We start from the raw sequence: 15,790 nt of genomic DNA on the forward strand, positions 1-15,790 counted from the left end.
TGTTTAGTCCGCAGGACCATATACCCGGGACAGTAAACACCATTACACACAGATGCGAAACAGTTACTCCTCCAGCCTTATCTAAAAAAAAGAATAAAGGAGGCGCCCATAAAACCCTTAATGAAACCTTGCCTTGAGCAGGTGGAGGACTGCCACCAGCAGATCCACTTCAGCCGTACTTAAGCACACCTTTTTGATTCTGTACGCGACCTGGAGGAAGCGTTCCAGGTGTTCTTGTATATTTTGTAATGAGGTGTTAAGGTACTTAGTTGATGTCCATATCTGTGATAGTCTGGTGTTTTTACTGTCATTCGACGACAGGTCTTTGAGTTCTCAATTCATTGATTCTAATATTGATATAAATTAAATTGTTCTCGTCACGATATGACTCCAATATCGCCGTTGTGACGCTAAATATTAACTCACTCACTCACTATATACAAATTCAAAACAACAAAATCTGACAACACAAAAATTCCACTATAAAAAATTCAAACTACTTCCGTAACAAAGCACCCTACCTAACTTATCTCATCAGTCTGCTACTAACTACTATGTTGATATTTTATAGAATAGTTTATAGAATATTGCTATTTTTTATGCACTGAATTCTATACAATAAATAATTATCACATCTTACCTTATCTAACCGACTCTCTCGGAACCAAACAGATGAACAACGTGCATTCCAAATCTCGAAACAACGTCATTCACAACATTATCCAACGATTACATATACTCAAGGCCTTAAAATGTAAACATCACATTTCTCTAGTTACCCACCCACACCCACAACACTGGAAACAACATAGCAGCCTCTGCAGCAAAGCTCGTCACCACACATACCTCACCATCCATCAACTTCCACATATCCAAATAAAGTCAAAACTCACACACCTCATACAAAATGTTCAACTATTCCTAAATTATTCACCTAAGGTAATTCACCGCACACACAGTCGCTAACAGCTATTTACGACCGGCCACGAGCCCTTCCGTACTGTCTATTGATTGGTGAAGTAATTTTCATGTAACCCTGGCCAACCATTGTACATTACCCCACGTGTCCTTCACCTCACTACTGGCTTCCCAATAATATATTTGTCACTTACGTAAACGCACATGTAGATCACTCCCTACTTCATCCTGTATAGCATCTGTGTTGTGAAGCTCTTCTATTGTATAAACAATACATTTTCACCTCATCCTTCATCTATTGTCCAAAAACCCGTGAAGGTCCCGGGGCAGAATAGGCCTTCAGCAACCCATGCTGGCCATAGAAGGCGATTCAGCGTGTCGTAAGAGGCGACTAACGGGATCGGGTGGTCAGACTCGCTGACTTGGTTGACACATGTCATCGGTTCCCAGTTGCACAGATCGATGCTCATGTTGTTGATCACTGGATTGTCTGGTCCAGACTCGATTATTTACAGACCGCCACCATATAGCTGGAATATTGCTGAGTGCGGCGTAAAACTCAACTCACTCACTCACTATTGTCCAAACATCTCACTTATATAACCAAAATTACTTCTCATGTATCGTTTGCTTGACAACGACATTAACGTCGCCTATACGGAACAAGAAGTTGCATATCCATAAAAACAGTCATCATTCGTCAGGGTCTATGATTTATTACACCCATTCATCGTTGTTTGATGTCTTCAAAATTAATGCTTTCAAAATGTCTGATCTTCAATACGCAGTAATCCCCAATATTCGGAATTGTTATTGGTTAGTTCCATGAATTGTGAGTTTGGAATTCTGTTTCGGAAAAGAGCATAACTCCCTTTGTAAGTAGAAGTTCCACTTGTCATGAAATTGAATTAAACAAAACATAATAATAGAAAAGAATTCAAATACATATAGGCACCCGTTCACACGATCGGAGATCTGTTCCTTAAACAGAATGCTAACATGGCATGTTGTATTTTACTATTCTAGCAATTGTCCAAATGTGAGATATGCAAAAACTTACCTCTCATTTTCATTTTGTCTGTCGATTCCACCTTTACATGACCCTGGAGATAATCACACGGCGAGTACACCTCCGTAGGATTAGCTAAAGTTATTGTAAATAATTTCAGTTTGCCCATGGTGAGGACCGTTGCTCGTTCGCTTATAAAGGAAGATTGTGGATACATGGTTTAATGTGCACATATCACGTGACTGCAGAACGCTACACTGTTGATATGCATGAAAAACACCGTACCTATTGAATGCATGAACACATGAATGCGTCTTTTCACAAATACACAGCGAGCTGTTTCTTATGCGTATTTTCGGCGAAGAGCTCAAGTAGTTGACATCTGAACTGGGGAATATTTCCAAAACCATTTGTGTACACCCGTTATATTTACCCTCCTTGTGTATAAGCCTGCACCTGTATGCAGAATTATTCAATTCATCCCGACACATAGCAAAATTCGGTGTTTTACAGGCATTCTGTGGGAAGGGTAACAACACTGACAACAACAGAACATCCATGCATGCAAACGCGAAGCATTACGCCAATGTAAGTTACATGGAAACGAGAATGAAGGCGAACGTTATACTCCCTTCTCACAATGCCATCACAATGTTTACTTCCGGTATATTTCCACCCCGTGAATCAATCGTCTGCTAGAGAAATGTCATCTCACCGCCACGGTGGACAAAAAGTCTCCCTACCAAATGTCGAATCTTTTACTTTTCATCATTTCTTTGAAACCGATGTGCAATATTACATGTTGATTATACATGAGGATATACTTTGAAAGGCCTGATTATGATAAGCATTATCATGGATAAATGATGCAGTTCATATGATTATGTCAGATTCACTTCATATGACAACAACTTGATGAGGTATCACCTTTTATGTTTCTTATATAATTGTGAAATATCGCTTAAGGTTGACCTTAAAGCATTAAATCTGGGACATACAAAGTGATGATGACGTGCATCTTCGCGCACGCATGCATGCATGTATGTGTATGGCTGTATGGTAAATTGAATGCCCCAAGCAATACCAAATATTTTGTTTCCTGAAAGATAAAGTTCAAACTGTCACGCAGTTTACAACCACAAATACCAACTTTGCTTTGATTTCTATTTTGGCTCAAACATCTTCCTTATCCTTTTCATTATCTTGGGGTGAACCCTGATACGTTCGAGACAAATCCATTACTGCATCCCACACAATAATATCACCGCAGGGACAGTGGCAGCATATTTTCGGATACAGTCCGGAACTGTAGTGGGGAATCTCAACTGTATGTGAGCACTGAAGATCTTTCCTCTCAAACACAATCTTGTGTTTCTTTGATATCTGTCAAACATGATCCATAAGTAAAATGCACCTGTCAAGTTCTGAAAGTTCCTTCTCGTTAAATTTTCTGGCATCATGCAGAAACCTACGGCTGTTGCCTTCTTGACACACAATAGTTGTACGCACTCTGGGTGTCGTTTGAGCATAAGGATTGAAAGGCGTATCATGCCCATCATCAGTCTTCACAGGTTTTAACGATGGTCTTTGTGGTGATTACCCCATACACCTCCTGAAACGTTATACATTGAGTGCCTTCTCTTGTATTCACTATAACCAGAACTTGGGCAGGCAAAACATTAATCTTGTGAGTGCGTCTGATTCACGTGGGATTTGCGATCCCTGTCACTGCATATTTGTTTTGACACCAAAGGAACAGTGTCTTTCTTGGCAATGTTTTTACATAAATTGAAGGAACTGGGTTAACTTCTGGGCCATTTCCTTTGTCCATGTGAGGTCATAATGTAGCATGTGTCACATTCAGAATACCAACAAATTATTTCAGGTCTTCATCAGATGCACTTCGGTAGATTTCAACTCAACGGGGATCTTCTTTCAGAGACACATTCTTAACCACTTCTGTCAACAAAAGAATTGGCTGTTGAACTCTATAACACTATAGGAGCAGTTTTGAGTGTGGAAACGTTTTTGCGACATCCCTGATGTTTTGCAACTGAAGCCGTGACCACTTAGTCATGGTATTAAGCAGGTAAAACAAACTTGTCACAGGTCGAACAAAGCCGTTTTCCTCAGTAGCTCGTATAATTCACGACACATCCAGACTACATTCCACAAGGCCAAAACGGCTTTATAACATTACCCCTGCACTCTATTTGAACTGAAACAAGTGCCGTTTTGGATTTCACTGCTGCACGTTTTCCCCAGTTACGACGATCCAGCGTTACCTTTGTCCCATTTAAAATCATTTAAAAATGAGCTTGACTTACTGGGTTGAAACTGACAGGACGTAGACCAGAAACAAGACACTATTCTTTTAGGCCCAAGACTAAATACATTTTATTGGCTTTTCATTAGAACAAGTTTATACGAGACGTCTTCCATGAACCCACGAACTCCATCATTTGCTCGCTGACGTTGTTAGAATCTACACCGAATCGCATCCACTGCGATGAAGAACTTGTACATCCATAGATCCTCTTCATCATACCAGCTCCTTAAATAAGTTAACATATGATGGTGGTCTGTTAGTATTCGAGTGTGATAATCAATGGATGACATCATGATCACCGATCTACGCAGTTTGAAAACGATGAAATACATCAACCAAATTCAAGGAGCTTGGTGTTCAAGATTATACTTAATAGCCATATACCTTGTGGGTGGGTGCACGTGTGTGTACTCGGCGTCATTAATGAAGGGTAAATATATTGGCCAAAATATTTCTTAAATGTTGTAAACTATCAGTTTATGTTTGAAATATAAACAACCGAATGTTTTTCACACTTTCTTAGAAGCATGGAAAACACATCAGACCTTTGAAATGTTTCTATTACGTTATTTAATGTGCGATAAATTCTTTTTTGCATTTAAACGATTGTTTAAATAAAAATTGAAAGGCTAATCTCCATAACTGTTTATACCACGAGGTACTGGCACTTCTGTTGAAGCCATCAATTCAATTTAAAGAACAGGTTGATATGTATATAACGGTGTATAATGGCAACTAAAACAGGAACTTCAGTACCTGAGAGGCTACAACAATAGCTATAATATAAGACAGATCATGGGCAGGACTAGAAGTAGGAACTAGAACGAGACTGGAACAGAAACTTAGGTATCGGTGAGACCATGATATCGAACCTAAATTAGGAACTTCAGTGTTCTAGTTCCAGTAAACGTTTAAAGATCGCATGCATTATATGTAGTGAACTGTCACATATTGTGATCGAGGTGACTGAGAAGGGCAATTCAAGGTAACACCTAAACACCTGTTTTGCTGGAGGAAGTCTTGTCAAACACCTGCAACGTGAGGTCGAGCATTGCCATGCTCCAAAAATCAACCTTGACGTTGATGTAGGGAACGACGTGACGTTGAACAGGTCTTCTGGCAGAAAGCCAGTTGCTCAATGTCTGGTCGGAGATTCGTCGTAGTCAAGGATTGGATTGTTGTGGATGACGCGGCCGTGGTTTTTGGACGAAGATGTCTCAACCAGATGGAGGATCATGTCGATCTGATCTCATGACCTGGGTCTGTCATTAACATTCCCAGTATTGCTGTGACGGATCCACAGGTTTGAGACGGTCTGTCTAGACACGCTGAAGTGCCATGCCACCCCATGCTGTTATGGGGTGCTTGTAAATGCCCGATGACCTTGTGTCTAGGACTTTCTGTCAGATTTTTATTCACTAATCGTCTATAGTGACTCAAATCAATGCGTGTGGAATACCGTTGATGTGTCATTTTAAAGCCTACAGTCATAGACTTCAGCTGAGGGTGATACACAATTTCATGATGCACGTGGGATGCGTCTTAGCAAATCACTTGAATTGTGAGTGAAACGTTACGTTTTTGTTCCAAGTTTCTTTTTATTCAAACGTTTTGTCGTCAACTACCATCCCCTACATGTCGGGATTCAGCTTATGCCAACTATTTTCCGGAAATTAAATTTTTTCCTGTGTAAAGTTTCTTACATTTTGAAAGGTATTTACCATGACGACCAATTGTTTGTCAAGGTTATCAACAGAAGAACATAGGTATAAGGGCTATCCCTTTCTCCAACGTACTGTGCGATTTATAAGACGCACGTTTATTTTATATCCTGTTTTAAAAAAAGCTCTTCACTGAAGATTTAATCGTGTTACTCTCCAGAGAGAAACAGACAGTCACACAATATTGTTTTCCTAAGAGAAATATATAGGCTATAGGCTTTAGGATGGAAGGCGAAGGAACGTAGTTGATGCAAGTTCTTTATTTCTCTATATATGTCCTCTAATGAAATGTAAATTGTTTCCCGCACAAAAATGTGCGGAACGTGAAAATATGCATGAAATAGTTAAAATCAAAATAGCCTAACATTTAAAAAAACATCGATACATATACATACTGATATTTACAACAAGAAGCCACTGTGATCAACATCCTCAGCCACAGTGTTTTGTTCTTATTCAATAGAAAAACCCTTTTCATTTTTGGATAACGTGTCAAGAAACGGATGACAAGGGCCATAACCCTGTAACACCGTGTCCGTTTTCTGAACTCCTTCAAGAAATTCATGTCCTGAAAACACATAACAAATTTAGATTCCCTTACTTTGAGAATATCAGTACTCATCATCACGGATGGAAAGTCAGACCGACGGACGGGAGATAATTAAAGGAGCAGTTAACAAATCAAGAATGCTTTATGTAAGTGTCAGTCACTTTTAGTGTCAGTTCAGTACAGGTAAGTTCAGTTTGTAAAGTTCATATTTACAAACTTGTAAATCTTTTGGAAAGATGATGTTTACAATACAGTTACAATTTGGAAAGATGATATTTACAAGATATTTACAATTAGTGAAGATGTTGTTTACACGACATTTACAATTTTGTAATTATCCACTAGGGAGATAACTGGTGAGTGATGGTAAATGACTGTAAGACGGTTCGCAAGGCCTCAAATTCACACCTAATAAATCCCAAAGGCTAATTCCATTTTGCCCATATGGCATATGTTATGTGATTATCAGTGGTAATCAGATAACAGAATAATAAACTGCTGACTGCAAGGTTTACCCTTCCTTAACGTTTGGATACAATGGATATATCCTAAAATTAAGTTACTTTGTCCGATTCAAGTTCCAGATAGTCTCGAAAAAACATTGAGAAATTCAGGATTGTCTGGAAGTCGCTGTTTGCTTACTTCAAAATATGTGAAGAACCTTTCCCATATCTCCATATCTCAATATATATTTACATATCTCTGTAGCAGAATTACAAGACATTCGCTAAAGAGGTCAGTCAAACATGTGCAAAGGCAAGTCAACTGTTAACCCGAAAACTCATTGGATCATCCGGTGCATGGGATTTATGGAATTTTACAGTACATCATTTCATGAGTCAAATTATATCATTTCAAAATATGATCTTAACGTTAAGAAACTGGAAACAACTTCACAATAACAATGTGCTAATATCGAGCGACGTTATGGTCGGCTTTTTAACATAGACACCATGAAGAAGGTCAAGCGAATGTTGGAGATTTTTCAACAAACATGTTTGGAGACAATGACATTATTTCATTTTGAAACTTCCTGCGTGTCGCAGATATATGTTTTCTCTCCTGTGTAAAACGGAAATGAAGCTTTAAACTGAAAAAAAACATAACATTCGTTTTTCAGAGACATGAAACGTTTTGAGACAATATTCTACAACTGAAACTTTGCCAGTGTTTGAACTGAATTGGTGCTTTTGGCTTTCTGTGAGAACTAATGATATGTGATCTTTTTCAAGTTAACACGTGAAGTCATAATTATGACAGTGTTTCTCAGACAACCCTGCCTTGTTTTGTTTTCAAGAAAATTGATTGAAATAATATAACTGTCCGTTGTTAAGCACTAAACCTTGTGGTGGTGTTGCCTGTACCATCTGAAGGCAATCCGGGAGACACGTCATCTTGTACCTCGAACACGTGAGGAGTTTATAGCTGGCTCTTTGTTTCTTAAGGAGACATTTGTTTTTGTTTACAGGCATTGCATCTCTACACGAGTATAATGAGATAGTAGTAAGGCTGGACTGGTGAAGTCTAAGCTGTGTACATTGTAACAGATACTACTTATGAATGTTCATGATGATGCATTTACTGAGACGTTTTTAGTGAGCTATACTGAGAAATAGCTGAAATTAAATCTGCGCACATTTTGACAGATACCACAATGTAGTTATACGTCCAGATGAATATGCATCTGTTGAGAAGCAACTTAAGTCTAAGGTGTCCACGTTGTTATAGATACTAATTATGCATCAGGATAAAGATGCGTCTGCTGAGAAGTAGCTCGAGTCTTGGCTGTACACATTGATACAGATACTACTTATGCACGAAGACGCAAATACTGAGAGGTAGCTGGAGATGGACTGATGCATTTGTTATGAACTCTTTTGTTAAAGAAGTTTAAGCTCTGCATGTTGCTATACATACTAGCAATGAAGAAGCATCTATTGGGGAGTGCCTGAGGGCTGGAGTGTCGTTACTGGCGATGTGGATGCATCTATGTACTGCGAAGCTGAAAGCTCACCTCTTGATCCCTCGTTGTACTCATACATTGGAGCATGGTCCCTGGCTCCTTTGGTACACGCAGTGTCGTCGCCATCGTTCATGTTCACTTTGCCAAACGTTCTTGCGGCATACAATGGTGTTGCTGAAGCAAATCATTCAATGGTTACTTTTGTGGCTTGGAGAAACGCATGAATTACACTTAGAAAGAACTCGTGTTAGCATATTTGAAACTTATTAATACGGTCAAATCGCTTGTTTTCATAATGGTTATTTAAAAAGCTGGGTCATGCAAAATCATTTTGGTCATATTTAACTACGAGTAGGAAGACGTTTTGATCATTTCATCTTGATTAAAACAAACCAAACAAACTGAGTTTAGACCGTGATGCCACGATTTAAAAGACTGGCGGCGCCCTGTCGCGAACCTTCGGTACTTTTTTCGGTTGAGTCCCATCCGGGTTCGAACCCGCACCCTCAGAGTCAGGCACCTAATCGCCAGCACACAAAGTCAGCCGCCTAGCCTGCTCAGCCACCGCGACTTCCACAAAATGAAAGTCGGACAACTGGTAGTCTAGATTGCGTACTTTGTGTACCCCTCTGATAAGTGTGGCTGAGCAGGCGGCTGACTTTGTGTGCTTGCGATTAGGTGCCTGACTTTGAGAGTGCGGGTTCGAACCCGGATGGGACTCGACCGAAAAAAGTACTAGAATTTGTACTTTACTAAGAAAGTGAAATCCCAAATATGACATATGTTGCATTTGACCACTTTCTAAATGGCATCGTGTAATCATGTGTTTTTAGCGAGTTACAAAATCTAAGCTACTTTCTACTGGTAGTACAATATGTATTTGGTTGATATTCAGTAGGAATTTGCGTGACATTACTTATGACATAACAGTTTCACCCTTGGAAATTGTGAGTGGGTGTCAATATGATACTATTTACAGTATTATTGTCACTTCGACCACAACCTCGATCGCTACCAAGGAAGAAATCGTTACGTTATAAGTTATGTCATTCAAAATCCGTTTGGTTATATCTCATTTACTCATCATAAGGCACAAATATTTTACTGTAAAGCCCGTTAAGGATCTTTTTAACACAGTATTCATTTAATTAATGGTTGTTAAAGGAAATTGATTTTATTGTTGAATTTTGAGTAATATATTCTGTACATAGATGTATTGTCTTGATTGGCAGTTAAGATTAGTAGAACTAGAATTGTTAGTGGCTGTACCCTCAAAGGGGATATCCTCAAAGTATTGTAAAATTATTGTCCTCCTGAGAAAGGGTGCTTAAGTCCGAGTGAGTGAGTGAGTGAGTTAATATTTATCGTCACATCGGCAATCTTGCAGCCATATCGTGACGAGAACAAGTAATACTGACATTGTAGAATGAATGAATATAAGAAAATAAAACCCTGTGGACAACGAACAGTAAACACACTAGTAAATATCACAGATATCCATTTAAGACTAGTAATTAAATCTAAAACAGTTTAACTATAGTGAACAATACAATATAAAAATGGGCTATGGATTGCCAACAACTAAAGGTAGATCACCATACTAGGGACCATGGGGACTTACATTACTTTTGCAAGGACCCCAGCTGGATTTACACCATCCCCTCGGTGTTAGCAATTTAGGCACATATAGCCATAAATTAACAAGGACACGTATACTACGATTAAAATAGTGGAGTGTTTGAATTAACTTTGAACGTTTGTGGACTTACGTACCCTCTCAGGAGGACTGCTTAAGTCCGAAGTCAATGTAAACTAACCAGGCTTTTTAAACGTAGTATTTTTGTTATTTTAATTTTGGCTAGCATTCTGTACACTCACCGGCGGCTAAGGGGATGACATTGTAAATCCAACTAGGGTCCATGCAGACAGTAACGGTTCTGTAAGTCCGCATGGTCCCAGGTTGGTGATCTACCTTCAGTTGTTGGCGGTCTATAGCCTGTTTTTATATTGTATTGTCGATATAATGATATTAGCTTAACTTTCCACGCTAGTTTAAATGTAAATTGTCATATTCTAGTGGTTGCCCTTTGTCGACAGGTTTTTACAATATACATACATTCTATTTCAGTGTTTTGTTCTCGTCACGATATGGCTGAAATATTGCCGATGTGACGTTAAATATCAACTCACTCACTCATTCACTCTCATATACTACAACTAGTAGGTAGTTTTGTTTTTATAACTCAGTGAAAACAAATCTAAATAGCATCTTCTATCTTGGAAGTGGTGTAGGTGTCGAATCACCCTATTTAATATGTACGGGCTTCCACTACCTTCGCTTACAACATATTTAGCACGAACTAAGGGGTCCGCATTTGAATCTAACGATTCGGCGTGTCATAGCTGACATCGAGGAATCAGCAAATTGACATGCTTGTTACGCATTTTATATACAGCTAACTGAAAACCCTTCCTTCCTCTTATGACGTCACTGCAGTGCTCTGAGGAAAGAGTTACCCTACCTGTCTGTTGTTTTCTTGGCGGGCAAGAGCGAAGCAGACGACTTTTTGGCAACTTTAAATCGCTCGGTATTAATTAACTACGCGTTTATAAAGTTATAAAGAATGACTTTGGTGTTCCGCTTAAAACTAACCACAAGTCTTTCATATGTAATTGTTAAAAGAGTAAAAAAAATATGAGTTTTTTCGTTCTTTAAGTACCAGGGATGGTTGACTGGTTTAACGCCGCACTCAGGAATCTTCGAACTATATGGCGGCGGCCTGTAAATAACCAGACAATGCCCGGTCATGAATTTCACCATTATCGATCTACGCAACTGGGATGCGATACCACGTGTGTACCAAATCAGGTCCATCCGATCCCGTTAGTCGCCTCTTACGACAAGCACGGGTTGCTGAAGATCTATTTTTACCCGGGTTTTCACGGGTCAACTACCTGAATGAACAAAGCGTGGCGAAGAGGATGACTGAAAATTTGGCATTGCTAATAATCTTTGTTTCCTATTTTAGCCAGCTTAAGATAAAGTGCATCCCACACTGAGTTCGACTGCTTGGTTTAACGATGATTAAATACATAGTAGGGTTATAACAGCACCAAACAGCACAATTCGTCTTCGATATACAGCGTTTAGTGTAGTTTTACAGGACCTGGTTGAACATTTGAAGAAGTGTCACAGTAGCAAGAAGACTCACGCTGTGATGTTGTGGATGGCTCAAAGGCCTGTGCCCTCCCCTGATGAAGCTGCCACTGGCTTGGACCGTATATTGGAGGCGCAGAATCTCCGATGCGGGGCAAGAGAGGAATGGTTCAAATGAGTATTTCCAGTCTTATATATAACTCTCTTGAACATCCTGCGGGAACTACAGAGCACTGGAACATAACGTACAATAGTCCACAGATCGATGATAAAAACGTTTTTACCTTTCCCACACAACGATGGGTAAACTATGTGCTGTAAACAACATTGCACGTTTATTAGCAATTTGGAGCTAAAAAGGTGCGCTATTTCCTATAACTAACAATTATAACTGTCATATAAATCTGATTTATTTTTACCTGCACATAATACTCAATCCCAACCATCTGACACCCCCTTAGTTCAGATGGCGGCAGTGGTGGTATCGGTAAAAGGTCTCCATTCCATGTGTCAGAGTCTCCAGGAAGAATACTTCTGTGGGATATTTGCCCTATTATCCTGTAGCCTCTTTTTGACTTTCCCATTGCGAAATAGGAGACCACCTAGAATATCTAAGCCTTGAGATAATGGGACCAAACACATGCAGGCTTTAATCTACTTTATAAACGGGTTCATAATAACTATACAACATGATTCTCTACATTGAAATGACATCCATCCGTTACATGTTTTCATTATGCAGCTTCAAGAAGTGATCTATAGAATAGGGAATCTCCGTCCTCTGTTGACACAGATACTAATAGGAGTAAAAGGCTCAGCAGTGACACACCGTACGTAATTGGATCCCTGAACACCAGGTGTTCTATTAGTACCATCACTCTCACAATGTTGATACCAGACTCATGTTTGTTATTGCCTGAGCTACCGCAAGCAAGAGGATATGTCGAGTTGAAGAGTAAACGTCTTTCAAGGTAAACACATTAAGATATGAGCTATAAGATAAGATATCTCATAAGATATGAGATATGATATTTTTCTGTGTCACACTGTTCTTACATACAGAAGATAATTCTGCGCGTGATCCCCTAATCCTCCTGTTACTGTGGTTGATGATCTCCGCTTTGATAGGAATACATTCCCCAGGAACGTAGCCACTTTGGTCAAGTTCTAACGTACAGCTAATTGGTCCTGATTCGCAGCACAGACCACGTGCGTCGATGTCGTCTTCACCCCGCAACACTTCTGCAATCATACACAAGCAAATATGCCGGCAACTCTGTTTGTTAAACGGTTCAAACATATCTTCCCTCTCCAAAACAAGCAAGTGTCAAACAACCCTAAATTACCACATGCGTCGATGTCGTCTTCACCCCGCAACACTTCTGCAATCATACACAAGCAAATATGCCGACAACTGTCTTTGTTAAACGGTTCAAACATATCTTCCCTCTCCAAAACAAGCAAGTGTCAAACAACCCTAAATTACCACATGCGTCGATGTCGTCTTCACCCCGCAACACTTCTGCAATCATACACAAGCAAATATGCCGGCAACTCTGTTTGTTAAACGGTTCAAACATATCTTCCCTCTCCAAAACAAGCAAGTGTCAAACAACCCTAAATTACCACATGCGTCGATGTCGTCTTCACCCCGCAACAATTCTGCAATCATACACAAGCAAATATGCCGGCAACTCTGTTTGTTAAACGGTTCAAACATATCTTCCCTCTCCAAAACAAGCAAGTGTCAAACAACCCTAAATTACCACATGCGTCGATGTCGTCTTCACCCCGCAACACTTCTGCAATCATACACAAGCAAATATGCCGGCAACTGTCTTTGTTAAACGGTTCAAACATATCTTCCCTCTCCAAAACAAGCAAGTGTCAAACAACCCTAAATTACCACATGCGTCGATGTCGTCTTCACCCCGCAACACTTCTGCAATCATACACAAGCAAATATGCCGGCAACTGTCTTTGTTAAACGGTTCAAACATATCTTCCCTCTCCAAAACAAGCAAGTGTCAAACAACCCTAAATTACCACATGCGTCGATGTCGTCTTCACCCCGCAACACTTCTGCAATCATACACAAGCAAATATGCCGGCAACTGTCTTTGTTAAACGGTTCAAACATATCTTCCCTCTCCAAAACAAGCAAGTGTCAAACAACCCTAAATTACCACATGCGTCGATGTCGTCTTCACCCCGCAACACTTCTGCAATCATACACAAGCAAATATGCCGGCAACTGTCTTTGTTAAACGGTTCAAACATATCTTCCCTCTCCAAAACAAGCAAGTGTCAAACAACCCTAAATTACCACATGCGTCGATGTCGTCTTCACCCCGCAACACTTCTGCAATCATACACAAGCAAATATGCCGGCAACTGTCTTTGTTAAACGGTTCAAACATATCTTCCCTCTCCAAAACAAGCAAGTGTCAAACAACCCTAAATTATCATTACATGGTTAACAATTATATGGAATCATTCTTGCTCAGCATCTATTGCCTACTATTACTTCTGGGCGCTGGTTGAGGTCGAGTTGACGGACAACTGTAAACACCTTTATCGTTGTGTCGTCAAACCTCCATGGCTTGTCAATGGTACCTTCGATCCAGTAACTTATTCTCCCAGCCGAACCCTCAAACGAGGGAGGTAGAGTATATGGAAGCTGGTATCGGAAAGGAAATGTATAACATCCTGCAGGCAGAGTTGGTTTCCCTCTCCTTTGTTCCGACGGAATGGTAAAATATTGAGTCCTTTGAGATTTAAACTACATTATAACAGGGAGAACGAATTGTAATTTTGTCGAGACAGGGATTTGCTTTCAGGCGGACGTTTTGTGAATTATAGCTGAAATGCACTCCTTATTTTCCGACCTGTAAAGGTCCCTGGGTAGAATAGGCCTTCAGCAACCCATGCTTGCCATAAAAGGCGACTCAGCTTGTCATAAGAGGCGATTGACGGGATCAGGTGGTCAGACTCGCTGACTTGGTTGACACATGTCATCGGTTCTCAGTTGTGAAGATCGATGCTCATGTTGTTGATCACTGGATTGTCTGGTCCAGACTCGATTATTTACAGACCGCCGCCACATAGCTGGAATATTGCTGATTGTGGCGTAAAACTCAACTCACTCACTCACTCCTTCTTTTCCCGCTCCATTTCGTGTGCTAAAGCCTTAAGACAATAGCTTTACCACATAGATATATTGTCAGTACGAATTCGATGATTTACCTTTACCTTGTTACTACATACGGTGGTCACATATTCTGATGTGTATTGGAATAAGGACATAAGTGTAACCTTCACAACAACAAAGACACTGTTACATATGACATATTTAATGTCTTCGTGCAAGAATCCCAATTATATAATGTGGTCACCATTGGATATGTAAAGATTGTATATCGTCCTGTATTCGCCCAATTTCTCTGTTGAACCTCTGATTAATATACGTGTAAGAAGAATTGAATGCAGTGTAATCATCATCAACAAATATCCGATAACTGAATCTTATTTAAACAACGCATACAAGTTTGACACGCACCGCTATATTCCAGACAGACAAAGAGACATATATATTTATTCACGTCTCACCTCTTAATCCAAAGTACGAACATAGATTTTACATATAAACTTACAGCGAGTCATAAAAAAGATGGCTTATCAGAGACTACGTAAACGAAATGACGTAAGATATTTACAGAAACTAATCAATACGTTGCTTATAACAAAATGCATAGGATAATTGAACATATATTGTAAAAGTATTTGTTACAAATGAATTGGATGGAAGGATGGCAAAACACACATTTAAAAAAATAAAATATGGTACAAAGAGTAGATGTTTCCTTAAGATTAAACGATTAGCTAAGGAACAAGAAATGCGTATTGCTAGGAAATAACAGTTCTGTTACAGGTACCCCTCATGGCCTGTCAGTAGACTCAGATGTTGACTGCGCAAGGTTGACTTTAGCTAATGTCTATGGACCATATAAGGATGATCTATTCTATAATTCCATAATAGCCTTTTTGAAGAAACTGATGAATTTGAGTATGAATCAATGGTGCTGTGTGGTGACTGGACCATAGTTACGGATCCAACGATTGATTTTAGAGAACAATAAACTT

The 15,790-nt window shown here is 39.6% G+C and overlaps 1 pseudogene; it reads right to left on the bottom strand.

Moving 5' to 3' along the window:
• Window positions 1-8,461: 8,461 nt before the first annotated feature.
• LOC137284003 (arrestin domain-containing protein 2-like) lies at window positions 8,462-14,821 on the bottom strand (annotated as a pseudogene).
• Between the last annotated feature and the right edge of the window lie 969 nt (window positions 14,822-15,790).

This window comes from Haliotis asinina, chromosome 5 (genome assembly GCF_037392515.1).
Source record: "Haliotis asinina isolate JCU_RB_2024 chromosome 5, JCU_Hal_asi_v2, whole genome shotgun sequence".
Lineage (NCBI taxonomy): Eukaryota > Metazoa > Mollusca > Gastropoda > Lepetellida > Haliotidae > Haliotis > Haliotis asinina.